This window comes from Eutrema salsugineum, unplaced genomic scaffold (assembly GCF_000478725.1).
Source record: "Eutrema salsugineum unplaced genomic scaffold, Eutsalg1_0 scaffold_4, whole genome shotgun sequence".
In the NCBI taxonomy this organism is placed as follows: domain Eukaryota; kingdom Viridiplantae; phylum Streptophyta; class Magnoliopsida; order Brassicales; family Brassicaceae; genus Eutrema; species Eutrema salsugineum.
This window is the reverse complement of record NW_006256686.1, coordinates 12,598,021-12,624,375: the sequence shown is the minus strand read 5'-3', so window position 1 is coordinate 12,624,375 and position 26,355 is coordinate 12,598,021. Positions and strand designations below refer to the sequence as shown.

The 26,355-nt window shown below is 42.9% G+C and overlaps 2 non-coding genes across 2 annotated transcripts; both read left to right on the top strand.

The window, feature by feature from the left end:
- The first annotated feature begins 9,812 nt into the window (after positions 1 to 9,812).
- LOC112084856 lies at positions 9,813 to 9,919 on the top strand. Its single transcript, XR_002898514.1, has one exon. It is a non-coding gene; the product is annotated as a small nucleolar RNA R71 (small nucleolar RNA).
- Positions 9,920 to 25,009: 15,090 nt separating this feature from the next.
- LOC112084747 lies at positions 25,010 to 25,116 on the top strand. The gene has a single exon (XR_002898408.1). It is a non-coding gene; the product is annotated as a small nucleolar RNA R71 (small nucleolar RNA).
- Positions 25,117 to 26,355: the final 1,239 nt, after the last annotated feature.

Below are 26,355 nucleotides of genomic sequence, written 5' to 3'. Positions count from 1 at the left end.
GGACTAGCCCTTGATGTTGGACTAGTATCTACATGCAGCACTATCTTTGTCGCTCTAAACCCAACACTTTTTACCAAGTCTACTAGAAACAAGGCCTCACAAATCATGCACACAAGAAAGGTGTTTAGGCTTCAAAGAAAGGTTTGGCTAAAGGCAGTGAACTGTCTCAAGATGAGAGATCAGCTATTTGAGCTAGCAAGAGTGGTGAAAAGGGATAAGAAAGCTCAAATATTTATGTGGTACCCATGAATTCACAATGATATGCACAAACATGATAATTAGATGTCAAATTCAAGGGTTCTCACTTAAGAAAGGTTGAGGCTATTCACAACTTGATTCTGCTAGCACAGAAGTATTGAGACACCAGTTCAAAGCATGGTTCACACTTGATTTCATACCAGTTTTTCAATGCCTTAAGGGACCAAGCTCTTAAAATGATGCTCTCTTCAAGAAAAAATCTATCATTACTCCCATTTGCATATGATGCAACCTATATGAAAATGCAAACTAGACTCAACCTAAAATGTGAATGCAACTACATGAGCATTTTTTGTGAAAATTTTTCAGATTTTTCCATTTTTTTTTTGGTTTTTATATGCACTTAGATGAATGCAAAATGAGACTCAAAGTGAAAAGGAAAATAAGAGCAGAATAAACATGATTAGTAAACACAAAACTCCTCCCCCACACTTAGATAACACAGTCCCTTGTGTTATAAAAGCATGAAGGAGAAGTGCAAAGCAAAATCACAAAATGCATAGAGAAAACAAGCTAAGTTATATGCATATTTACAAAGGTTGAGTGTTTACCTCAATCGCTGAGGTCGGATCCCAAGTAGTGGGATGGATTGGGGGTGGAGCAGGATGGAGTTGAGTATCTAGGTGGGCTGCTCTCAGGTGAGTCTGGTAGGAACGCTATGGCCGGGTTGATCCAGTCTTCTTTTCCTGGTGAGGTGGCTGGAGCTGTGAGTTTCTTCACCTTCTTCTTTAGTTGCCTAACACAGTCAACTAGCTTGTGGATCGTTTTGTCTTGCCATTTGCACCATTTCTGAAGGCTGTTAACTCTTGAATACAGCTTCTTTGTGTGATACTCAGGTTCACCCCAAACATAAGGATCAAAATGGTACCGGCCTGCTCCCATCCTTCTGTGAAGATCTTTTGGCTCCTCATTCTCACAACCGGCAGCCCTAGCTGTGCTCTGCTCTTCAACTGGTTCTTTACCCTTAGATCCTGCGGTCCTCTTGCATTTGCGAATTGGAGGGTCAATGGCTGGGTTGTAGAGCTGATCCTTTAGAACAATAAAGGAGACATTGTGCCTTTCTGTGAGAGTGGTGATGGCTGGGTGTGGCAACAGAACTTGGACCTTCTCATTTTCTAGGAGCTTGAAGGTGTACAAGAAGTTTTCACCATTGCTTTCTGTTAAAAACCCAACCTTGGTGAGGGTAGCTTCATCAATCAACTCAGGCTTGACCTCAACATCATCAAAGACAAAACCTCTTGCTTTCAGAATCTTTGTCACTAACCATCTATTGTGCAACTTAGTGAGCTTATGCCTTTTACCCTCACTCCAAGCAATGTCTTTGTATATCAGCATATGGCGTGCCAAGAATGCACCACCAAAAGGGATGTAGTGTGGGAGATGAAATTCTCTCTTGCTCTTCAAATGACAGATGAGAGGATGTAGACCCATACCCATTAGCTCCATGTCAGCTAGATGCACTACACCATCATTGTGTTTGGTAAAAAACATTTGGTAAAGCACTTTGTGAGCATAGCGGATGGCTGGGTTTCTTATCCATGAACTCTTGCATCTTCCTCCTCTGAAGATCCCAAAAGCAATTGTATCCCACAGGTCAGTAATCATGTGATCAGGGTATGTGAACTTCAGTGTCTCATCCTTTGCAGGTCTTGGAAAGGCAAAGATCTCATCTATTTCCTTGAAGCTTACATGGTATTGTGTACCTTTGACTGTGAACTCTATGTGCCCAAGACCATTTCCCTCTTTGATCCTCTGATCTCTGGGGCCATATCCAAAAACTTCAAGGGATGCAAGAAACTCTTGTGTTACTCCCTCATGAGCTACATCTTTCATCTCAAAGAATCCACCAAATCCCATGTTGTTAAAAATGAGCTAAACTTCTTCAAGTAGCCCCATCTTTTTCAGCAGCTCCATATCATGGAACTTGGTTTGCAACACCTTTACATCCTTGAACATAGCAAAGTAGTCATCAAAAGTTGGTTCTTTGTCTTCAGGTTCTGGTTATGTCTTTGCTTTCTTAATTGGCTGCAATGCTACTTCATAGATTGGTCCTCTAGGTATATCCTGTGGGTGCATATGTCAGAAGAGATCCCTCTAATATCAGCCAAAGAGTATCCTATGGCTCTCCTGAACTTTCTTATCTCACTAAGCAATGCACTCTCTTGATACTCTAATAAGCTATCATTGATGATTACTGGATATGTGGAGTTTAAGCCCAAGAAGGCATACCTGAGCCCTGTTGGTAGAGGCTTGAGCTCAACAGGGGGGTGCATCAGCCTCATTCCAATCCTTGTCCAATCTGCATTGGCTGGTGTCTGATCCTTTGATAGCCAAAACCTCAGAGACACTTTGTTCCAGTTCCAAAAACCTTGTTTCAGGACCAAGCTCTCTAGCATTGTCCAAATACAACTTGTACCTGATAACTAAGGTTTTTAAAGCCTTAGATGGGTTATCAATCCCCTTGTCAAAGTAGTATAAGGGGTGTCAATCCATATGTGTGGTAGTTAGGCACTAGTTTATGTGATAGGTTCTTAAGTCAAGTAATCAAAGATGAGTTTTGTGAAACCAGCAACAAGAAAGCATAAAACAAGAAACAAACAAGCTATGATTAATGAACTAAGCAAGCAAACAAAACAAGATGATGGTGATTAAGCAAATGATAAAAGCTAAACCTCTAGATGTGATCATTGATTAGGGTGCTTTAGATATTGAATCATGATGCTAAGAACATAATGCAACACTTGCTACTCTTTAGTCTAGGCTTCTTAATCAGATTAATTCATTCCCATGACAATAATCCCTTTGCAAATCACTTAATCAAGTCTAACAACCATTAGATATAATCAAGCAATCAGCAAGCATAATGCATCAAGCCTAATAAGTGACCAAACAATCTCTCAACCAAGAAGACTGAATCTTATACAGAAAGACATAACAAGCAATCACATGATCTCAAACATTTCAACTTAGAACTCTAATCTAGACTAATCCTCTCATGAAGGCATTAATCTCTACACTAATCCACTTTCAAACCAAATCATCATTTGTGAAATATGAATCAATGAGCTTTAAGAAACAGTTCTAATATGTCATTCATGCATTTAACAAATCATTCCCATGATGAAAAAGGCATAAACCCTTAAGTTAGCTCATTCAGGCATTTCATCAAACACTTTTGGTGCATGAAATGCCTATGAACCCAGATTTCACTTTCCCAAGGAAATCTGGCATTAGGAGCAACTAACTAAGGAAATGGAATGAGAATCTAAACCCTAAACATCACCAATCAAACATCTAAGCACCCTAATCTACACACCTAGAAGTTTAAAAGATGACTACTCACTAATCATGAAGAACACATCTAATCTTTTGCAAGAGATGATGTTAATCATGATTAGAAGTAGAAATGAGATGATGAGATGATAAGAAACAGACTTGGAATGATCAAATCCCTTCAGATATCTCTTAATCAAAAACGTTTTTACACTCAAAAGGAAAGAAAACTAGAGAGAAAACTAAGTAGAAGATAACATCCTTGGGTTTTTCTCCCAAAAAAACTATATATACCTAGTGCTAATGGACCGGGTCAGCCCAGGACAAACTGGGTACTGACCCGGCTCAGTTGGGTCAAGTGGAAATCCTGCGGGTCAGTCCAGTATGTCCCAGGTTGCACACCTAAGTCGCAGTAGATGAAGACTTGTCTTGTGAAGCCTGAATCGCCTTGTCTTAGCCGCACGCCTAAGTAGGAGTGTTTTGCGAGTGCTGCTGCGGCTTGGTCTCCTTCCTCTCCAACTCGCAGGGCTAAGGCGGTTTCTGGGGAATGTACAAACTGTGCGGGTTGGTCTCTATTGCACCTAGGTCGCAGGCTCAAGTCGGAGTGATTTGCGAGTGTTGCTGCGGCTTGGTCTCCTTCCTCTCCAACTCGCAGCATCCAGAGCAGCTTAGACCACTTCGCATTCCGGAGAGTGTAACTCCTATGAGACTTGTCCGAATTGAATGATTTCGGTTGCAGAAGACAGAGGACTGGAAAGAAGGCTCAAATGTCTATGGTTCTCATGAAGGACCCGGAAACTAAATCGGCCTGGAAGTGCACCGTCCTTCGCATCCTTTAGAACTGATCTGCTCGGTCCGGAATACCTGCGAGACTGGGGTTCCTTCCGACAAGCTTATCTCTCTGCTCACGCGTCCGAATTCCACGATTCTACTTGCTAAGAGACCGTGATGCAATGCTCTCCAACTTCTATGAAGCACCCGCCGTCTGAATCGGACCGGAAGGCTCCCCGGACAGGCGATCATTCAGGGGTATCGGATTGCTCCGGAATGAGTGCGAGACCTGTTCGTCTTCCGATTACCATATCTTTCAGTTCTGTGGTCCAAATGCCTTGATTCCAACTGTTATGAACTCTTGACTCAATTATCTCCAACCTTTATGAAGACTCCGACAGCTAAATCTGACCGGAAGGTTCCCCGGACAGGCGATTTCGGAAACGTGTCTGCACCCGGAGATTTTGGCCGAGAGACTTGACCGCGGTACGTGTTATTGGCCGAGAAAGCTACCCGCGGGAAGGATTTTGGTCGAGAACCTTCGACCTTCAGTACACCATTTTGCCGAGAAACCCAAAATTGCTCCTTTTCACCATTTTTGATCATTCCAACTCCATTTCTTCATCTGAATCACATCATCCACTCCAAATTGGCTCCAAAAGCACCTGTTTAACACTCCAAAACATGCAAAACTCTCTTGGACCTAATGCAATCTCCTAAGTCTTAAAACAATGCCTAAAGACCTAAAATGCATGCAAATGAGACATGATTTTGACTAGAATATGTACATTAAATGATGCAAATTATGAACATATCAACTCCCCCACACTTGTCCTTTGCTTGTCCTCAAGCAAAAAGAGCAAATGAGAGAAAGAGGTTGTATGCAATGGGAGTTCACATTTTCTTTTTGAGAGAAGTGATCATAATGAGAATTCAAGTTCATGCTCAATTATGCAATGCAAAGTCATACTCAGATATATATCAACTCAGCAAGGAATCTCCACAAGTTCTTCTCTCTCTCAACTCTTTCACATTCATTAAGCTTTTATCAGGTGGATCTCATGATGCAAGGTTTAAACAAGCTGGCTTGGCTAGGGAGAGGCTATGAGATTAAAATGATCTCATCAGTGTTCAAGTGGGTTAAATGCAGCAAAGGGATCTCTTTATGAATGATCAAACTTTGGCAGAATGCTAAAGGTAAAAAGCAACCTATGCATACAAGGGCAAAGACTCATCACTCCCCACCCTCTACTCAAAGCTTCCTCTCTTGCTCAAAAACCTCACTTTTCACACTCATTTTCCTCTCACTAGGGGATTTGTTCTTCACTTTCACTCTCAAGTCTTGGAACTCAAACTTTACACAGCTCTTTATTTATTTTACAACTTCTAGCCTCTTCTTTCTTTCTTAACAAAACATTGAGCCCTTTGGCTTCTTTTCTTTCTTTTTCACTTAGAGGCTAGACTCTTCTTTTCAACAAACCAGAGCTTACTTTCTCAAAACACCAAGACTGACTTCTTTTTCTTTCATTCCCCTAGTTATTTTCACTCTCTCTTTCTCACTCATCTCACCTTTTTCCACTCACCAAAAAGTCTTTTCCCCCACACTTATTCCTCGCCAAAACTCTCAGTTCCTTGATGTTGGAACACAGCACTCAATGAGACCTGCCCTTGTCGCTCTAAACCTAACACTTTCTGCTAAGTTTGATCCAAGGTGGCCTTTCAATTCACACACAAACATTGGCTTAAAAGAAGGATGGGTTCAAGGTATGGGAACTGATCCATGATGTGGATTCAGCTACTTGAGCTAAGGAAAAGAGTGGTAAAAACAGTGGTTCTAGCTCAAGTATGTATATTGGTATCCACAAGCTTTTTCAAACAATGCATTACAAGATATTTTCAGGTCAAGTTCAAGGTTTCCACTTAATTAGAGTTGAGTTCAATTCAAACTTGCTTCTCAGATTCAAATCATTTCAGACTTTGCAAGCATAGAAAAAGATTCACAAGCATATTCAATTCAAGTTCTCAAAGTGATGTACTCTCTAAAAAACCTATCATTACTCCTTGCAAGATGCAACCTACATGAAAATGCAATCTAGACTCAATCCTAAAAATGAGAATGCAACTACATGCTCATTTTTTTTGTGAAAAGTTTTCAGATTTTTCCATTTTTTTGGTTTTTATATGCACTTAGATGAATATGCACTAGAATGTGACTCAAGACTCAAAGTGTAAAATAAGAAAATAGAAAACATGATTAGTAAAGGATAAAACTCCTCCCCCACACTTAAATAACACAGTCCCTTGTGTTATAAAAGTATGAGAAAGAAGTGAAACCAAAGCAAACAGGCAAAATGCAAAAGAAAAAGAAAGTCTACATGCTATTTACAAGGTTTTGAGTGTTACCTAGTGGCTGTTGAAATCAGACCCCAATGAGTAGGAGGGGTTCGATGTGTGGCCTGGTCATCCTATGTCTAACCCGCACTCCTATCCCGCAGCTTCTGTTACTTAGGCATTTTGGCCGTTCATCTTTTTGCTGCGGCCTGGCCATCCTCTGTTCTGACCCGCACAACCATCCCGCAGCTTCTGTTACTTAGGCATTCTGGCCGTTCATCTTTTGCTGCGGCCTGGCCATCCTCTGTTCTGACCCGCACGACCATCTCGGAGTAAATTCCGAGTCTTGCTGCGGGTTGGTCTTCTTTACTCCCAGGTAGCACGCTTATCTCGCAGGTTTTGGGACTTAATCTCTTTGGGTTCCCTTCTTTCTGTGCGGCCTGGCCTTCCTCTTTCCAGGTCGCACGACCATCCCGGAGTAAATTGCGAACGAAGGTTTTGAGTGTTACCTAGTGGCTGTTGAAATCAGACCCCAATGAGTAGGAGGGGTTCGATGTGTGGCCTGGTCATCTTCTGGTGCGGCTCAACGTCTACGCTTCTAGGTCGCACGCCCCAGCCGGAGTAAATTCCGAACCTTGCTGCGGCCTAGCTCCCTCTCTTCTGACCCGCACGCCCATCCCGCAGTAAATGGGACTTAAACATTTTGGACTTCTCCAGGTTTTGTGCGGCCAGGGTTATTTCACACCAGGTAGCACGCCCAGGCCGGAGTAAATCGCGAGTCTTGCTGCGGCCTGGACTCTTTATGCACTGACCCGCACACCTAGGTAGCACTGAGGCCTTCTTCAAGTTTTTCTGGCTTTAAACAGTTCTCTCAGCTCTCTCACATGATCCATTCCATTCATCACTGAGCTATGTCCTCCAAAAATCACCTAGAACCTGAGACCAACTCACAAAACCCATCAAAAGATCCTAAAAAAGGAAAAGAAATGAGAGAAAAGAATAAAAAGATTATATACAAGGATAAGCTTGGGGTGTCTCCCAAGAGCACTTTGTTTAAAGTCACTAAGTTTGACTTTCAAAAACCTGTTTTCAGCTGGGGTGAGGTTGAGCACTGATGCTCTTCAGCTGGGGTGAGGTTGAGCAAGAAAGCTGAGTTGGTTTGCTGCCTTTGGGAACCATTAGACCCTTGTCCTTGAGATCCCACCTTGAGACCTTTGTCCACCAGCTCTTGAATACCATCTGGGTCTTTATCAAAGATGGCCCTTGTGAGACATGCCCTCACTTCAGCAAACAGACCTGGCTTCCCATTGCAATCCAGCTTATACTTCAGAGAACCATCATCATCAACCCAAGGAGTGAGATCAAAGTCTTGAGAAGAAAGATCAGGTTTAATACTCTTGTCTTCTGATGCTGAGCCATCACTTTTGGTGTTAATCATCCTTAGATCACTAAGTGTAGGAGACCATGAGAGCAAGATGTCTTCTTCTCTGATCAATGGCTGTTCAGTCCCATCCTTGTAAACAGAGTTGGTGTGAGGTTCTTTTTCCATTTCCACAGCTGAGAGAGATTGGGATCCACCTAAAATCCCAGTACTTCCTACATACTTCATCTCAAGTACCTTAGGGGGTTCTATCTCTTGAACAACTGATCCACAAAATTCAGCTAAAGGTGGTTGAACAGGGTAAAAGGCATCCTTATCCACCTTTGTGAGCACCACTCTTTGAGTATCAAAGTCAATCATTGCACCAGTGGTGTTGAGAAATGCAGTTCCAAGCAATAGGGGGAGCTCTTTGGTCTTCTTCATCTTCATGATCACAAAATCAGTGGGAATTATGCATTCACCAACTTGAAGTGGATAGTCTTCTAAAAATCCATATGGTTTCTTGGAGTAGGAATCACCAAAGGTGATAGAAGAGGGGTAGGACGTTATAGACCTGACCTTTAGCTTCTCCATCATATCTTTAGACATTATACTCACACTTGAGCCTGAATCACACAAAGCATTCTCAACTCTAAAGTTTCCAAGAGTGCAAGAGATGGTGAACTTCCCTGGGTTGCCTAGCTTTGGGAGGGAGGTGGGCTTCATCTGAGTTGATTCAGAGGTGGAGGCACAATCTGTTAGCTTTCCTTGACCAGTTGGATGCTCCTTTGTTTCAATAGACACTGAATCATTTCCTTGCTGAACAGAAAAAACTGAACCGGCTGCCCCCACACTTTTGCTCTCAATGTCCTCATTGAGTTCATGTAAGAAGCCAATGAAATCATCTATAATGGTGTCCTCATCTACTTGAGTGTGTGCATTCTCAGTAAAAACTTGACCATAAAGGAGGTCTTCAATCTCTTGCACAGCAGCTGAATAGTCCTCATTGGAGTAGATGGCATTGCAATAATCTTTTGAGTTTTGAAGAGCTTTACCAGGAAGAGAGACTTGTGGTTCAGAAGTGCAGATGCCCTTGTTCTTTTTAATAGACTTTAGTTCAGTACCTAGTGTCTCCAGGTCAGATACCATCTTTTGTTGTCCTAGTAAGAGCTGTTGGAGAAGAACATTGAAATCAGGACTTTGTTGAACAGTTGGTGGGCCAAAACCAGGAGGTGGAGCCTTTGGCTGTAGGCTGACTTGATTTGTGAAGCTATTCCCTTGATTCTGAACCGCTGGTTGCTGAAAACCCTGTTGACCTTGGGAGTTACCTTGGTACTGATTCTGTTGAACAAAGCTTTGAGGAGGGTATATTTGGTCTTGGGGGTTGGCCACATTGTTGCTCCTATAGGACAAGTTCTGGTGGTTGTTGAAGTTGTTGTAACCATTGAACTTGTTTTGATTTCCAATGAAGTGCAACTCCTCTTGAGTGAGACCCTCTTCATTGATATTTGTGAAGCATCTCTTCTCCTCACTCACATAGTGTATAGGCTTTTGAGTGGCAGCTAGGGCTTTGTCAAGCTTTATATTTAACACTTTAAACTTCTCTTCCAGCTCTTGGTGTCTACCAGAATCTTCTCCTCTATAGCTTCTATCATAATCTTCCCCATAAGTGTCTTGGCTCATGGCTAAGTTCTCAACAAGTTCCATAGCTGCATTGATTTCTTTTGCCAAGAAATTTCCATTTGATGCTGTGTCCAACTGAATCCTGATCTTAGGAACAGCTCCTCTATACAAAGTGCTAAGGAGAGAGGCTTCTGAAAAGCCATGATGTGGACACTTATTTGTGTAGCTTCTAAACCTGTCCAAAGCTTCTCCAAAGGTCTCATTAGAATGTTGAGTGAAGCTGGAAATCTGGTTCCTTAGCTTTGCAGTCCTTGAGCTTGAGAAGAACTTGGATAGAAAGGCAATCTTGCATTGCTCCCATGTGTGGATGGATCCTCTTGGGAGGTTCTTTTCCCACTGATGTGCCTTATCTCCAAGGATGAATGGGAACAATCTCAGTTTGAAACTGTCTTCAGATACCCCATTGATCTTAGTGAGATCACAAACTCTGTCAAACTGATCCAGATGCTCCAAGGGATCCTCCATAGGTAAGCCATGGAACTTCTGATTCTGAACCATATTGATCAAAGAGGCCTTCACCTCAAAGTTGTTGTTTTGGACAGGAGGTGGCCTGATTCCTGCTCCATACTGGTGTGCATAAGCTCGGTCATTCTCACCAACAAAGACTGGTTGGGGCTGATGACGTATGGGTGGGTTTGGGTGGGGCTGTGGTGGATTAACCTGAGGTCGGTCTTGGTTCTGGTTACCCTGAGCGTGTCCCTGATGGACCTGAGCCTGTTGAGCCTGAATTCCAATCCCATTACCAGCTCTTTGACCTTGATCAGCTTCTTGAGCCTGATGCTCATTCCCAACTTGCTGATTCATTCCTAACCTCTCCAAGTGAACAGCTCTTTCTCTTTGTCTTCTGGCTTGGCTTCTTGTGATCATAAACCTGAAAACAAAGACAGAGCTTGAAAGGTGATCAGTAAAACAAAATAAACTTGATCTCAAAAACTATATCAGAAACTAATGCTAACAATCCCCACACAATATGGCAACGGCGCCAATTGATAACTAAGGTTTTTAAAGCCTTAGATGGGTTATCAATCCCCTTGTCAAAGTAGTATAAGGGGTGTCAATCCATATGTGTGGTAGTTAGGCACTAGTTTATGTGATAGGTTCTTAAGTCAAGTAATCAAAGATGAGTTTTGTGAAACCAGCAACAAGAAAGCATAAAACAAGAAACAAACAAGCTATGATTAATGAACTAAGCAAGCAAACAAAACAAGATGATGGTGATTAAGCAAATGATAAAAGCTAAACCTCTAGATGTGATCATTGATTAGGGTGCTTTAGATATTGAATCATGATGCTAAGAACATAATGCAACACTTGCTACTCTTTAGTCTAGGCTTCTTAATCAGATTAATTCATTCCCATGACAATAATCCCTTTGCAAATCACTTAATCAAGTCTAACAACCATTAGATATAATCAAGCAATCAGCAAGCATAATGCATCAAGCCTAATAAGTGACCAAACAATCTCTCAACCAAGAAGACTGAATCTTATACAGAAAGACATAACAAGCAATCACATGATCTCAAACATTTCAACTTAGAACTCTAATCTAGACTAATCCTCTCATGAAGGCATTAATCTCTACACTAATCCACTTTCAAACCAAATCATCATTTGTGAAATATGAATCAATGAGCATTAAGAAACAGTTCTAATATGTCATTCATGCATTTAACAAATCATTCCCATGATGAAAAAGGCATAAACCCTTAAGTTAGCTCATTCAGGCATTTCATCAAACACTTTTGGTGCATGAAATGCCTATGAACCCAGATTTCACTTTCCCAAGGAAATCTGGCATTAGGAGCAACTAACTAAGGAAATGGAATGAGAATCTAAACCCTAAACATCACCAATCAAACATCTAAGCACCCTAATCTACACACCTAGAAGTTTAAAAGATGACTACTCACTAATCATGAAGAACACATCTAATCTTTTGCAAGAGATGATGTTAATCATGATTAGAAGTAGAAATGAGATGATGAGATGATAAGAAACAGACTTCGAATGATCAAATCCCTTCAGATATCTCTTAATCAAAAACGTTTTTACACTCAAAAGGAAAGAAAACTAGAGAGAAAACTAAGTAGAAGATAACATCCTTGGGTTTTTCTCCCAAAAAACTATATATACCTAGTGCTAATGGACCGGGTCAGCCCAGGACAAACTGGGTACTGACCCGGCTCAGTTGGGTCAAGTGGAAATCCTGCGGGTCAGTCCAGTATGTCCCAGGTCGCACACCTAAGTCGCAGTAGATGAAGACTTGTCTTGTGAAGCCTGAATCGCCTTGTCTTAGCCGCACGCCTAAGTAGGAGTGTTTTGCGAGTGCTGCTGCGGCTTGGTCTCCTTCCTCTCCAACTCGCAGGGCTAAGGCGGTTTCTGGGGAATGTACAAACTGTGCGGGTTGGTCTCTATTGCACCTAGGTCGCAGGCTCAAGTCGGAGTGATTTGCGAGTGTTGCTGCGGCTTGGTCTCCTTCCTCTCCAACTCGCAGCATCCAGAGCAGCTTAGACCACTTCGCATTCCGGAGAGTGTAACTCCTATGAGACTTGTCCGAATTGAATGATTTCGGTTGCAGAAGACAGAGGACTCATTTATCTCCAACTTTTGTGAAGAAAGCTTCGGTGCTTGGGAAGTGTAAGGCTTCCTGGAGGGCACATCTTTGCAGTGCATGTACACGACCAGAGAGAGGCGTCTAGACATGTGTCCATTCCGGAGACTGTATCTTTCTGCTCATAGATCCGAATTGAATGATCTTGGACGTTCTGGAAAGAAGGCTCAAATGTCTATGGTTCTCATGAAGGACCCGGAGACAAAATCGGCCTGGAAGTGCACCGTCCTTCGCATCCTTTAGAACTGATCTGCTCGGTCCGGAATACCTGCGAGACTGGGGTTCCTTCCGACAAGCTTATCTCTCTGCTCACGCGTCCGAATTCCACGATTCTACTTGCTAAGAGACCGTGATGCAATGCTCTCCAACTTCTATGAAGCACCCGCCGTCTGAATCGGACCGGAAGGCTCCCCGGACAGGCGATCATTCAGGGGTATCGGATTGCTCCGGAATGAGTGCGAGACCTGTTCGTCTTCCGATTACCATATCTTTCAGTTCTGTGGTCCAAATGCCTTGATTCCAACTGTTATGAACTCTTGACTCAATTATCTCCAACCTTTATGAAGACTCCGACAGCTAAATCTGACCGGAAGGTTCCCCGGACAGGCGATTTCGGAAACGTGTCTGCACCCGGAGATTTTGGCCGAGAGACTTGACCGCGGTACGTGTTATTGGCCGAGAAAGCTACCCGCGGGAAAGATTTTGGTCGAGAACCTTCGACCTTCAGTACACCATTTTGCCGAGAAACCCAAAATTGCTCCTTTTCACCATTTTTGATCATTCCAACTCCATTTCTTCATCTGAATCACATCATCCACTCCAAATTGGCTCCAAAAGCACCTGTTTAACACTCCAAAACATGCAAAACTCTCTTGGACCTAATGCAATCTCCTAAGTCTTAAAACAATGCCTAAAGACCTAAAATGCATGCAAATGAGACATGATTTTGACTAGAATATGTACATTAAATGATGCAATTTATGAATATATCAGTACCCTTCACTTGCTTCTGCTAAGAGCCCATTGTCTACTTGTTCTTGGGTTAGAGCAGCTTGAAGAGGGTCCTCAGTATTCAGTTCCTCAAGCAACTCATCTGCCAACTGATCCATTGTCTCCACATAGAAGCATTGACCTTAAAAGGTGGGTTTCTTCATCATCTCATTCACATCAAACTTGAGCTTCTCAGACCAAGTTCAAGCTCTATTATCCCACCTCTCACGTCAATAATAGCTCCTGCTGTGGCCAGGAATGGCCTGCCTAAGATAAGAGGATGAACTGGTTCCTCATCCATTTCCAGCACAACAAAATCAGTTGGAACCTCAAAACCACCAATCTTGACAGGTAGATCTTCCAACATGCCAACAGGTAATCTAACTGATCTGTCTGCAAGGATAAGAGAGATCCTTGCAGGTTTGAAGATTCTAAAGCCAAGCTTCTTTGCTATGGAGAATGGCATCAAACTGACAGATGCTCCTAGATCACAAAGACATCAAGAGAATAGTAGAGGTCCAATGGCACAAGGGAGTGTGAAACTCCCTGGATCAGTCAACTTTCTTGGTATGGACTTCTTCTGAATGATAGCACTGCATTCATGACTTAGTACCACCATGCCTTGAAGCTCTTTAGTCTTGTTCAGAATGGCATCCTTCAAAAACTTACCCATCTTTGGCATCATTAGGAATGCATCAATGAGAGGCATAGTGAGTGGTGTCTCATTGAGTGTCTTCTCAAATACAGCTCTTGCCTTGTCTACAAGCTGCTTCTTAAACCACCCTGGAAATGGAAGCTTGGGTTGGTATGGAGGTGGTGGCACATATATCTTTTCTCATTCAGGTTCCTCTGCTACCTCTTTACCCTTTTCTTTCTTTGATTTCTCAGCAGCTTGATTATCTTTTAAGGCTACCTCCCCCTCAATTTGATCATTTTCCTCAATGATCACATTGTTTTGCTCAATACCAGGTAACTCCTTTCCACTCCTCAGTGTAATGGCTTTAGCATATTTCTTTGGGTTGGGTTCAGGTTTTCCAGGTAGATGGCCTTGGTTCCTTGAGCTTGAAGCCTGGTTTTGCTTCAATTCCTTGATTTCCTGCTGCATGACTGCATTCTGGCTTGCAAATATCTGTTGACCCTGAAGTAGTTGTTGCAGAATACCAACCATATCTGACCCCATATGTGGCTGCTGCTGAACCGGTGGTGGCTGAAACTGGTGTTGAACCGGCGCTTGCTGTTGGAACTGTGGTGGACCAAACCCTGGTGGTGCCTTTTGATGTTGCTGTGAACTGAAACCAGGACCCTGAAATGGTTGCTGTTGCTGACCAAAACCCTGATTCTGAGCAAACTGATTCTTGGGTTGGAATGACCCTTGAAAGTTGTTCTTGGGAACAAAGTTCTTTGGAGCTTGAGCATTGGGATAGACCTGGTCTTGTGGGTTAGCTACATTGGGATTCCTGTAAGAGAGGTTCTGATTTGCATTGCCATACTGATATCTTTGGAACCTCTGATTTCCAATGTAGTTAAGCTCCTCCTGGGTTAGACCTTCTTCACTTATGTTCTCAAAGATTTGAGAAGGTTCCTCATACTCTCCTACAAAGTGCATTGGCTTCTGAGTGGTGAATTTCAACTTGTCCAATTCATTCCTCAACTCCTTAACTTCTCTAGTGAGCCTCTATTCTGAGCTTGAACCTTCAGATCTATTTGATCTGTCATAGTCTACTCCGTAAGTGTCATTGCTCATTGCTAAATTCTCCACTAGCTCTAAAGCAGCATGAATCTCTTTTCCCAGAAAGTTCTCATTGGAAGCAGTATCTAGCTGGTTTCTAATCTTGGGAAGAGCTCCTTGATATGTTCATAATTTGCATCATTTAAGTTGCATAATTCATTCTAAATCATGTTTTATTCCATGCATTTTAGGTTCTTAGGGTTTGTTTTAGAACTTAGGAGATGCATTAGGTCCCAATGAGTCTTTGCATGTTTTGAGTGTTTATCAGGTGCATTTGGAGCTGAAAAGATGGATCCAGGAGGTGGAATGGTGGTCAAGGATTGAAAAAGGGTGAAATGAGGTCTTTGGAGGTTATCGGTCATTCTCGCTGACCAGGAAGGTTTTCTCGGCCATTTTCGCGTACCAGGGAGGATTTTATCGGCCATTTTCACTTACCGCGAGCAGACCTTATCGGCCAAAACGCGTACCGGCCATTGAATCTCTCGGCCAAAATCTCTGGGTGCAGACACGTTTCCGAAATCGCCTGTCCGGGGAACCTTCCGGTCCGATTCAGATGTCGGGTGCTTCATAGAAGTTGGAGAGCACTGGATCACGGATTCATAGCAACTGGAATCATGGAATTCGGACGCGTGAGCAGAGAGTTAAGCTCGTCGGAGGAAACCCTTGTCTCGCTGATGTTTTGAACCAAGCCGATAAGCTCTGAAGAATGCGAAGGACGGTGCATTTCCAGGCCGATTCAGTTTCCGGGACCTACATGAGAATCAAAGACATTTGAGTCCTCTTTACATAACATCCAAGATCATCCAGTTCGGAGCTATGAGCAGGAAGATACGGTCTCCGGAATGGACATATGTATAGACGGCCCTCTCTAATCGTGTAAATGCATTGCGAAGATGAGCCCTCCAGGAAGCCTTCCACTTCCCAAGAACCGAAGCTTCCTTCACAAAAGTTGGAGATAAATGAGTCCTCTGTCTTCTGCAACCGGAATCACTCAATTCGGACAAGTCTCCAGGAAGGTTTACTCTCCGGAATGCGAGATGGTCCAGACAGCCCAAAATGACTAAGTTAAACATGCCGCGATGGAATGCCACGGTCCACACTTGGCCGTGGCAACTTTTTCACACCCTCGGTGAATGACGCGATCTTCATGCCACGGTCTACATTTGACCGTGGCAAACACACACTTGGCTGAGAAGAACTTTGCAACCATTCGGCTGAAGACACGGCCTAAATGCCACGGTCTGAGGCTTGACCGTGGCAATTTCTTGCAACCTTCGGCGATTGGCACGGGCTGAATGCCACGGTCTGGGACTTGACCGTGGCAAATGAACAATTGGCTGGAGGCAACTTTTACACATCTTCGGCGTTTGACACGGTGACTTGCCACGGGTTTCAGACGAAGCTTGATCAGACCGTGGCATCAAATGGAACCAAGAACACAAGTGAAGGCTTTGACACGGTCAGGATTGCCACGGTCACACCAAGAACACACCAGACCGTGGCAAACCCATACTTGCCCATCAAGGCCGGGTCAGTACCTGGTTTGTTCTGGGTTGATTGCTGGGGGATTGACTTTATGGGACCCTTCATTTCATCATATGGGAATCAGTATATACTTGTTGCTGTGGACTATGTGTCCAAATGGGTTGAGGCCATTGCTTCCCCTACCAATGATTCCAAGGTTGTAGTGAAGCTGTTCAAGAGCATTATCTTCCCAAGGTTTGGAGTCCCAAGGGTTGTTATCTCTGATGGAGGATCTCATTTTGTGAACAAGACTCTGGAAGGTTTATTGAGAAAGCATGGAGTGAAACACAAGATAGCTACTCCTTATCATCCTCAAACTAGTGGCCAGGTTGAAGTATCTAATAGATAGATCAAAGCCATTCTTGAGAGGACTGTTAGCTCAAGCAGAAAAGATTGGAGCAAAAGGCTAGATGATGCATTGTGGGCTTATAGGACTGCCTTTAAAACTCCAATTGGGACATCACCATTCAGTCTGCTATATGGGAAGAGCTGTCACCTTCCTGTTGAGCTGGAATACAAGGCCATGTGGGCTGTGAAGTTGCTGAACTTTGATATCAAGACAGCTCAAGAGAAAAGGATCATGCAACTCCATGAACTTGAGGAGATTAGGCTTGAGGCTTTTGAAAGCTCAAAGATCTATAAGGAGAAGACCAAGGTTCTGCATGATCAAAAGATTCTGAAAAGGGAGTTCAAGTATGGTGATTTGGTCTTGCTGTTCAGCTCTAGACTTAAGTTGTTTCCAGGAAAACTTAAGTCTAGATGGTCTGGTCCCTTTAAGGTTCTTGAAGTGAGGCCATATGGAGCTGTTGTCTTGGAAGGAAAGAATGGTCAAGAGTTTGTGGTAAATGGCCAAAGGATCAAGCACTATTTGGTTTCACAAATGAAGGAGGAAGCTACATCAGTTCCTCTTCTTGATCCACCAGCTTGTTAAACAGGTTCCAAAGTCAAACTTAGAGACTTTAAACAAAGTGCTCTTGGGAGACACCCCAAGCTTATCCTTTGTAAATACGCTTTTGATCTTTTGATTCCTTTCTTTTTATGTTTTAGGATGTTTTGATGGGTTTGTTTAGTGTCTACAGGTGTTAGGTGTGAGTCTGAACCTTTGGAAAGTGAATGCAGAATGAAAAGAGATGAAGGAATGGAAACAAGCTTGTGCTCGGCCTTTGACATGGGCACCGGCCACAGTCAAGAACAAGGCGTGGCAAGCCTCTTTGTGTTGCCACGGGGAGACAATCACGGTCTCAAGGCCAGGCCGTGGCAAAAGAAGCATACGTTCGGCGATTGCCACGGCCTTGTGACATGGAACGTAGGCGGCCGTGGCAAAAGAAAAAGAGGAATGAACAAGGCTCGGGGTTTGCCACTGTTGGGATTGCCGCGAGAAGGAGCCAGACCGTGGCAAAGTACACAGAAATCCCCTTTGTTCGGTGATTGACACGGGCCACAAGACACGGACTGAAGACGTGGCCGTGGCAAAATATGCAAGGGTTCGGTGATTGCCACGGGTAAAAAGCACGGGACACAGAAGGCCGTGGCCTAGAAGGAAAAGAAGAAGAAGAGGAGGACCTGGTTCGGGCTTTGCCACGGTGGGAATGACACGAGATGGAAGGAGACCGTGGCAAAAAGAAAAGAGGACTAAGTCTTTGTTTGGTTTTTGCCACGGCTACAAGACACGAGTTCAAGCCCAGGCCGTGGCAAAACAAAAGTGGAACCCGCAACATTTGGACAATGCCGCGGTTTGGTTGCCACGGGAAGAAGCTAAAGCCGTGGCAAAATGAAGATTAATTGTGCAGTGTTCAAGGTTTGACACGAGGAGTTTGCCACGGGAAACAACCAGACCGTGGCAAGAGAAAGGAAAAGAGACATAGTTCGGGGTTTGCCACGGTCTGAAGACACGGCCAAACCAAGACCACGGCAAAGAGGAAGCATTCTTGAGTTGTAGACACGGGCACGTGACACGGTCAAAGAGGCGCGATCAAAAATTTGAATTCCAGTTGACCGTACGGACGTTGACCGGTCAACAGACGCGCCAAGCCAGCTGTTCCCCACCTCTCCTTCTTCTTCATCGAGAGTTTGCTCTTTTCTCTCCATTCTTAAGCTTTAAACCTTCATATCTCTCTCGTTGCTGCATCAAATTGAGTGATTCCAACTGCATTGAACTCGTAATCCTGTCTAGTTTCTTGCTGCACATTCGTTTTTCACTCGAAACTTGAAGATTCCAAGGTATTTAGTCTGTTAAAACTCACCTTTTCCATGCTTTAGTGTACTGTTCATGAACAGAAAAACAAATGGAATCGATTTTAATGAGCTTCTTGATACCTTGGAACCATTTTGTGAGTATTGTGCAAGTAGAATGGATAGGATTTTCATGGATCTTGCTTGAGAATAACCTGTTCTTGGAATTTTTGAGAAATTTTTCTTGAAATTCATCAAGTGTATCGATTTTTTTTAGAATTGTGTTTCAAGCTGAACTCTTTGTGTGCATTGCTTCTTGCTATTGCTTTGAGTTTACTGAGTTTTAAATCAGCTTAAAATACATTCTTGACAAGAGAAATCGATTTGTTCCACACATGAGCTTGGTGAATTTTAGAAAAATTTTGTTGTTCTCTTGCTTTGGTGCTTACAGCTGTTTGAGAAAATGCAGATGGGAGGAACAAAAAGAACAGCAGCCATGGATAAAGCCAAAAAGGAGAAAGCTGGAGCTTCAGAGGATAAGATTATGCCTTTTGGGTACAAAGTTTTCAAGAAGCAGAAAAGGCAAAGAAAGCCAAAGGATCCAGCTGAGGAGAAAGCAAAGAAGGTTGCTGCACCAAAGAAGACAAAGGCCTCTACATCAAAAACTTCTGGTAACGAGTTGGCATTGGTTGAGGTCGTTCACAGGGCAGGAAAAGAGGTGGATGTGGTTGAGGATGACGAAGGAACAGAGAGTGACCCTGAAACAGCATTGAAGCGGGTTAAGAAAGCAAAGTCAAGTTCTGAGGACAGAGAACCAACTTTTGATGACTACTTTGCTATGTTCAGGGGTGCAAAAGTGCAGCAAACCAAGTTCCCTGATATGGAGCCGCTGAGGAAGATGGGAATTCGTGAAGAGGTTCAGCTCATTTTCAACAACATGGGGTTTGGTGGATTCTTTGAAATGAGAGATGTGGCTCATGATGGTGTTACACAAGAATTTCTTGCATCCCTTCAAGTTTGTGGGTATGGCCCAAGAGATGAAAGAATCAAAGAGGGCAATGGTCTTGGGCACATAGAGTTCACAATAGATGGTGCACAACACCATGTAAGCTTCAAGGAACTTGATGAGATCTTTTCTTTTCCAAGACCTGCACAGGAACAGAAGTGAAGTTCACATACCCTGACCACATGATTACTGACTTGTGGGATACAATTGCTTTTGGGAGCTTCAGAGGAGGAAGATGCAAGAGTTCATGGATAAGAAACCCAGCAATCCGCTATGCTCACAAGGTGCTTTGCCAAATGTTCTTTACCAAGCACAATGATGGAGTGGTGCATCTAGCTGACATGGAGCTACTGGGTATGGGTCTTCATCCTCTCATCAGTCACTTGAAGAGCAACAGAGAGTTTCGCCTCCCACACTACTTCCCATCTAGTGGTGCATTCTTAGCGCGCCAAATGCTGATTTACAAGGACATAGCTTGGAGTGAGGGTAAAAGAAAGAAGCTCACTAAGTTGCACAATGGATGGCTAGTGACAAAGATTCTGAAAGCAAGAGGTTTTGTCTTTGATGATGTTGAGGTCAGGACTGAGTTGATTGATGAAGCTACCCTCACCAAGGTTGGGTTTTTAAAAGCGAGCAATAGTGAAAACTTCTTGTACACCTTCAAGCTCTTACAAGATGAAAAGGTTCATGTTCTGTTGCCACACCCAGCCATCACCACTCTCACAGAAAGGCACAATGTCTCTTTTATTGTCCTAAAACTTCAGCTCTACAACCCAGCCATTCACCCTCAAATTCCCAAATGCAAGAAGACCGCTAGTTCTAAGGGTAAAGAGCCAGTTGAAGAGCAAAGAACAACAGCCGGTTGTGAGTATGAAGAGACAAGAGATTTTGAGAGGAGGATGGGAGCAGGAAGATATCACTTTGATCCTTACTTTTGGGGTGAGCCTGATTATCACACAAGGAAGCTGTATACCAGAGTTAACACCCTTCAGAAATGGTGCAAATGGCAGGACAAAACAATCAACAAGCTAGTTGACTGTGTTAGGCAGCTTAAGAAGAAAGTTAAGAAGCTCACAGCTCCAGCCACCTCACCCAAACGAGATACAAGAGAAGAGGTGGGAGAAAGCTCAGCTGCCATTGACCTTGTGCTACCACCAGGAAAAGAAGATTGGGTGAACCCGGCCACAGCGTTCCAACCAGACTCACCTGAGAGCAGTCCACCTAGATACTCAACTCCATCATGTTCCACCTCCAACCCATCCCACTACTTGGGATCAGACCTCAGCGATTGAGGTAAACACTCAAAACCTTGTAAATAGCATGTAGATTTTCTTTTCTTTTGCATTTTACTTGTTTACTTTGTTTTAACTCCTTTCTCATGCTTCTATAACACAAGGGACTGTGTTATTTAAGTGTGGGGGAGGAGTTTCATCCTTTACTAATCATGTTTTCTCTTTTCTTATTTTACACTTTGAGTCTTGAGTCACATTCTAGTTGCATATACATGTAGTCTCATCTGAGTGCATATAAATCTGAAAAATTTACACAAAAAAAAATGATCATGTAGTTGCATTCTCATTTTTAGGATTGAGTCTAGATTGCATATGCATGTAGGTTGCATCTTGCAAGGAGTAATGATAGGTTTCCTAGAGAGTGCATCACTTTGAGAACTTGAACTAAATATGCTTGTGAATCTTTTTCTATGCTTGCAAAGTCTGAAACGATCTGAATCTGAGAAGCAAGTTTGAATTGAACTCAACTCTAATTAAGTGAGAACCTTGAACTTGACTTGAAAATATCTTGTGATGCATTGTTTGAAAAAGCTTGTGGATACCGATATACATACTTGAGCTAGAACCATTGTTTTTACCACTCTTTTTCCTTAGCTCAAGTAGCTGAATCCACATCATGGATCAGTTCCCTCACCTTGAACCCATCCTTCTTTCAAGCCGATGTTTGTGTGTGAATTGAAAGGCTACCTTGGATCAAACTTAGCAGAAAGTGTTAGGTTTAGAGCGACAAGGGCAGGTCTCATTGAGTGCTGTGTTCCAACATCAAGGAACTGAGAGTTTTGGCGAGGAATAAGTGTGGGGGAAAAGACTTGTTGGTGAGTGGAAAAAGGTGAGATGAGTGGGAAAGAGAGAGTGGAAATAGCTAGGGGAATGAAAGAAAAAGAAATCAGTCTTGGTGTTTTGAGAAAGTGAGCTCTGGTTTGTTGAAAAGAAAGAGTCTAGCCTCTAAGTAAAAAGGAAAGAAGCCAAAAGGCTCAAATGTTTTGAAAAGAAAGAAAGAAGAGGCTAGAGGTTGTAAAAGAAAAAGAGCTGTGTAAAGTTTGAGTTCCAAGACTTGAGAGTGAAAGTGAAAAGTAAATCCCCTAGTGAGAGGAAAATGAGAGTGAAAAGTGAGGATTTTTGAGCAAGTGAGGAAGCTTTGAGTAGAGGATGGGGTGTGATGAGTCTTTGCCCTTGTATGCATAGGTTGCTTTTTACCTTTAGCATTCTGCCAAAGTTTGATCATTCATAGAGAGATCCCTTTGCTGCATTAAACCCACTTGAACACTGATGAGATCATTTTAATCTCATAGCCTCTCCCTAGCCAAGCCAGCTTGTTTAAGCATTGCATCATGAGATCCACCTGATAAAAGCTTAATGAATGTGAAAGAGTTGAGAGAGAGAAGAACTTGTGGAGATTCCTTGCTGAGTTGATATATATCTGAGTATGACTTTGCATTGCATAATTGAGCATGAACTTGAATTCTCATTGTGATCACTTCTCTCAAAAAGGAAATGTGAACTCCCATGCAGTCAACCTCTTTCTCTCATTTGTTCTTGTTTGCTTGACGAAAAGCAAAGGACAAGTGTGGGGGAGTTGATATGTTCATAATTTACATCATTTAAGTTGCATAATTCATTCTAAATCATGTTTTATTCCATGCATTTTAGGTCCTTAGGGTTTTTTTTAGAACTTAGGAGATGCATTAGGTCCCAATGAGTCTTTGCATGTTTTGAGTGTTTATCAGGTGCATTTGGAGCTGAAAAGATGGATCCATGAGGTGGAATGGTGGTCAAGGCTTGAAAAAGGGTGAAATGAGGTCTTTGGAGGTTATCGGACATTCTCGCTGACCAGGAAGGCTTTCTCGGCCATTTTCGCGTACCAGGGAGGATTTTATTGGCCATTTTCACTTACCGCGGGCAGACCTTATCGGCCAAAACGCGTACCGGCCATTGAATCTCTCGGCCAAAATCTCCGGGTGCAGACACGTTTCCGAAATCGCCTGTCCGGGGAACCTTCCGGTCCGATTCAGATGTCGGGTGCTTCATAGAAGTTGGAGAGCATTGGATCACGGATTCATAGCAACTGGAATCATGGAATTCGGACGCGTGAGCAGAGAGTTAAGCTCGTCGGAAGAAACCCTTGTCTCGCTGATGTTTTGAACCAAGCCGATAAGCTCTGAAGAATGCGAAGGACGGTGCACTTCCAGGCCGATTCAGTTTCCGGGGCCTTCATGAGAATCAAAGACATTTGAGTCCTCTTTACATAACATCCAAGATCATCCAGTTCGGAGCTATGAGCAGGAAGATACGGTCTCCGGAATGGACATATGTATAGACGGCCCTCTCTAATCGTGTAAATGCATTGCGAAGATGAGCCCTCCAGGAAGCCTTCCACTTCCCAAGCACCGAAGATTCCTTCAAAAAAGTTGGAGATAAATGAGTCCTCTGTCTTCTGCAACCGGAATCACTCAATTCGGACAAGTCTCCAGGAAGTTTTACTCTCCGGAAAGCGAGATGGTCCAGACAGCCCAAAATGACTAAGTTAAACATGCCGCGATGGAATGCCACGGTCCACACTTGGCCGTGGCAACTTTTGCACACCCTCGGTGAATGACGCGATCTTCATGCCACGGTCTACACTTGACCGTGGCAAACACACACTTGGCTGAGAAGAACTTTGCACCATTCGGCTGAAGACACGGCCTAAATGCCACAGTATGAGGCTTGACCGTGGCAATTTCTTGCAACCTTCGGCGATTGGAACGGGCTGAATGCGACGGTCTGGGACTTGACCGTGGCAAATGAACAATTGGCTGGAGGCAACTTTTACACATCTTCGGCGTTTGACACGGTGACTTGCCACGGGTTTCAGACGAAGCTTGATCAGACCGTGGCATCAAATGGAACCAAGAACACAAGTGAAGGCTTTGACACGGTCAGGATTGCCACGGTCACACCAAGAACACACCAGACCGTGGCAAACCCATACTTGCCCATCAAGGCCGGGTCAGTACCCGGTTTGTTCCGGGTTGACCCGGTTCGCCCAAGTCTTCTATATAAGGTTTTTAGACCTAATTTGTGAGGGACCTTTAATATACTTTTAGTTTCCTTTCCCCTTTTGTGAAAAACAACTGGTCACACCTTGATTTGAGAGTTTAATATCGATTTGAAGAGTCTTTTTATCTTGTTCCATCATTTCTTATCATCAAATCACACTTCTAATCATGATTAACAACACATCTTGCAAAGGATCTAGTGTATTAATCATGATTAGTGAGTAAATACCATATTAAGGTCTTAGATATGTAGATTAGGGTGCTTAGGTGGTAGATTAGTGAGATTAGCGGTTAGATCATGCATATTCCATTCTCTACAACTTGTTCTCTATGCTAGATCCATACAAATCATATGTGGTCTAGATTCTGGGCATTTCATGCACCAAAAGTGTTTGATGAAATGCCTGAACCAAAGTTGTTAGAGGTTTAATTATTATTCATCATGGGAATGATTGCTTACATGCTTAAATGACAGATTAAACTGGTTGTTAATGCTTGTTGATTCATGTTTCACTAATGATGATTAGGTTAGAAAATGATTTGGCAAAGAAGTTAATACCTTCATGAGAGGATTAGCTTAATCAATGGTGTTTATGTTGAATGGCTTGCTTGATCATAAAATTCATTAGCTCATTAGTTTATCACTGAAAGCACCCTAATCCACTATCATGTCTAAGACCTTTCTCATCATCATTCATACATTCTCATCAATTGTCATTGTTTAGTTCTTGTTTAGTCATTGCCATTAGTCTTTAATCCTGTTTAAGTTTGTAGTTGTCTTTAGTTAACCAAAATCACTCTTCTTTGCTTGAATTAAGAACTTGATCACATAGTTTAGTGTCTAACACCACATCTGGATTGATAAACCTCTTTGTGCTACTTTGACAAGGGGATTGATAGCCCTGAGACCCTAAAAAGTCTTGTCTATCACTCCTCTATAAAGTGTGCTGAGAAGAGAAGCCTCACTAAACCCATGGTGTGGGCATTGGTTTGTGTAGCTCCTGAATCTCTCATATGCTTCACCAAAACTCTCATTGCTGTGCTGAGTGAAGCTAGATATTTGGTTCCTCAGTTTTGCAGTTCTTGAGGTGGAGAAGAACTTAGATAAGAAGGCTTGCTTGCATTGCTCCCAGGTTTGAATGGAGCCTCTTGGAAGATTTTTCTCCCATTGATGAGCTTTGTCACCAAGACTGAATTGGAATAGTCTTAGCTTAAAGCTGTCTTCTGAAACTCCATTTATCTTGGTCAGATCACACACCTTATCAAACTGATCCAAGTGTTCCAAGGGATCTTCCATTGCTAATCCATGGAACTTTGAGTTCTGGACCATATTCAACAAGGATGCCTCTCACTTCAAAGTTGTTGTTTTGCACAGGTGGTGCTTGAATTCCTGCTCCATACTGATGAGCATTTGCCCTGTCATTTTCTCCAACATAGACCTGTGGCTGCTCATATCTCCTTTGCTGGTGTTGGAAGGGCTGATGTTGGTGGTGTACCTGTTGTCTTTGTTGTACATTGGCTTGATGCCTCTGCTGATGAGCTGGAGCTTGTCCCTGGTGGACATAAGCTTGCTGTTGATGCACCTGTTCTTGATGAACATTACCCTGATGTAACCCTTGACCAACTCCATTACCAGCTGCATTACCAGCTCCATTACCCTGAGCCTGTTGCTCCTGAACCGGTTGTTCTATGTCAACCACATGCTCTCTTTGATCTTCCATATTAGCCTGATCAATCTGTCTTCCACGCCTATCCCTTCTCCTCCTTGGTACCAAAAGATTAATGTTGTCGTTTAAGGGGAAAGGTGGACCACAGCTTCTTGATCTGGACCTGGTGTTCATGCACCTGAAATCACTACCAGAACTTGAAAATAATCAGTAAAAACAAAAAATAAGCACTTGATCTCAAGAACAGATCAGAGCCTAATGCTAAACACTCCACAATTTGGCAACGGCGCCAATTGATAGACAAGACTTTTTGGGTCTCAGGACTATCAATCCCCTTTGTCAAAGTAGCATAAAAGAGGTTGTCAATCCAAGAATGTGGTGATAGACACTAAGCTATGTGATCAGTTTCTCAATTCAAGTCAACAAGTGAGGATTTGATTGATTAATGACAACTAAAAACTTAAACAAGATTAATGACTAAAGGAGTGATCAAACAAGAACTAAGCAAATGACAAGTGATGAGAATGTATGTATGATGATGAGAAAGGTCTTAGACATGATAGTGGATTAGGGTACCTTCAGTGATAAACTAATGAGCTAATGAACCATATGATCAAGCAAACCATTCAACTTAAACATCATTAATT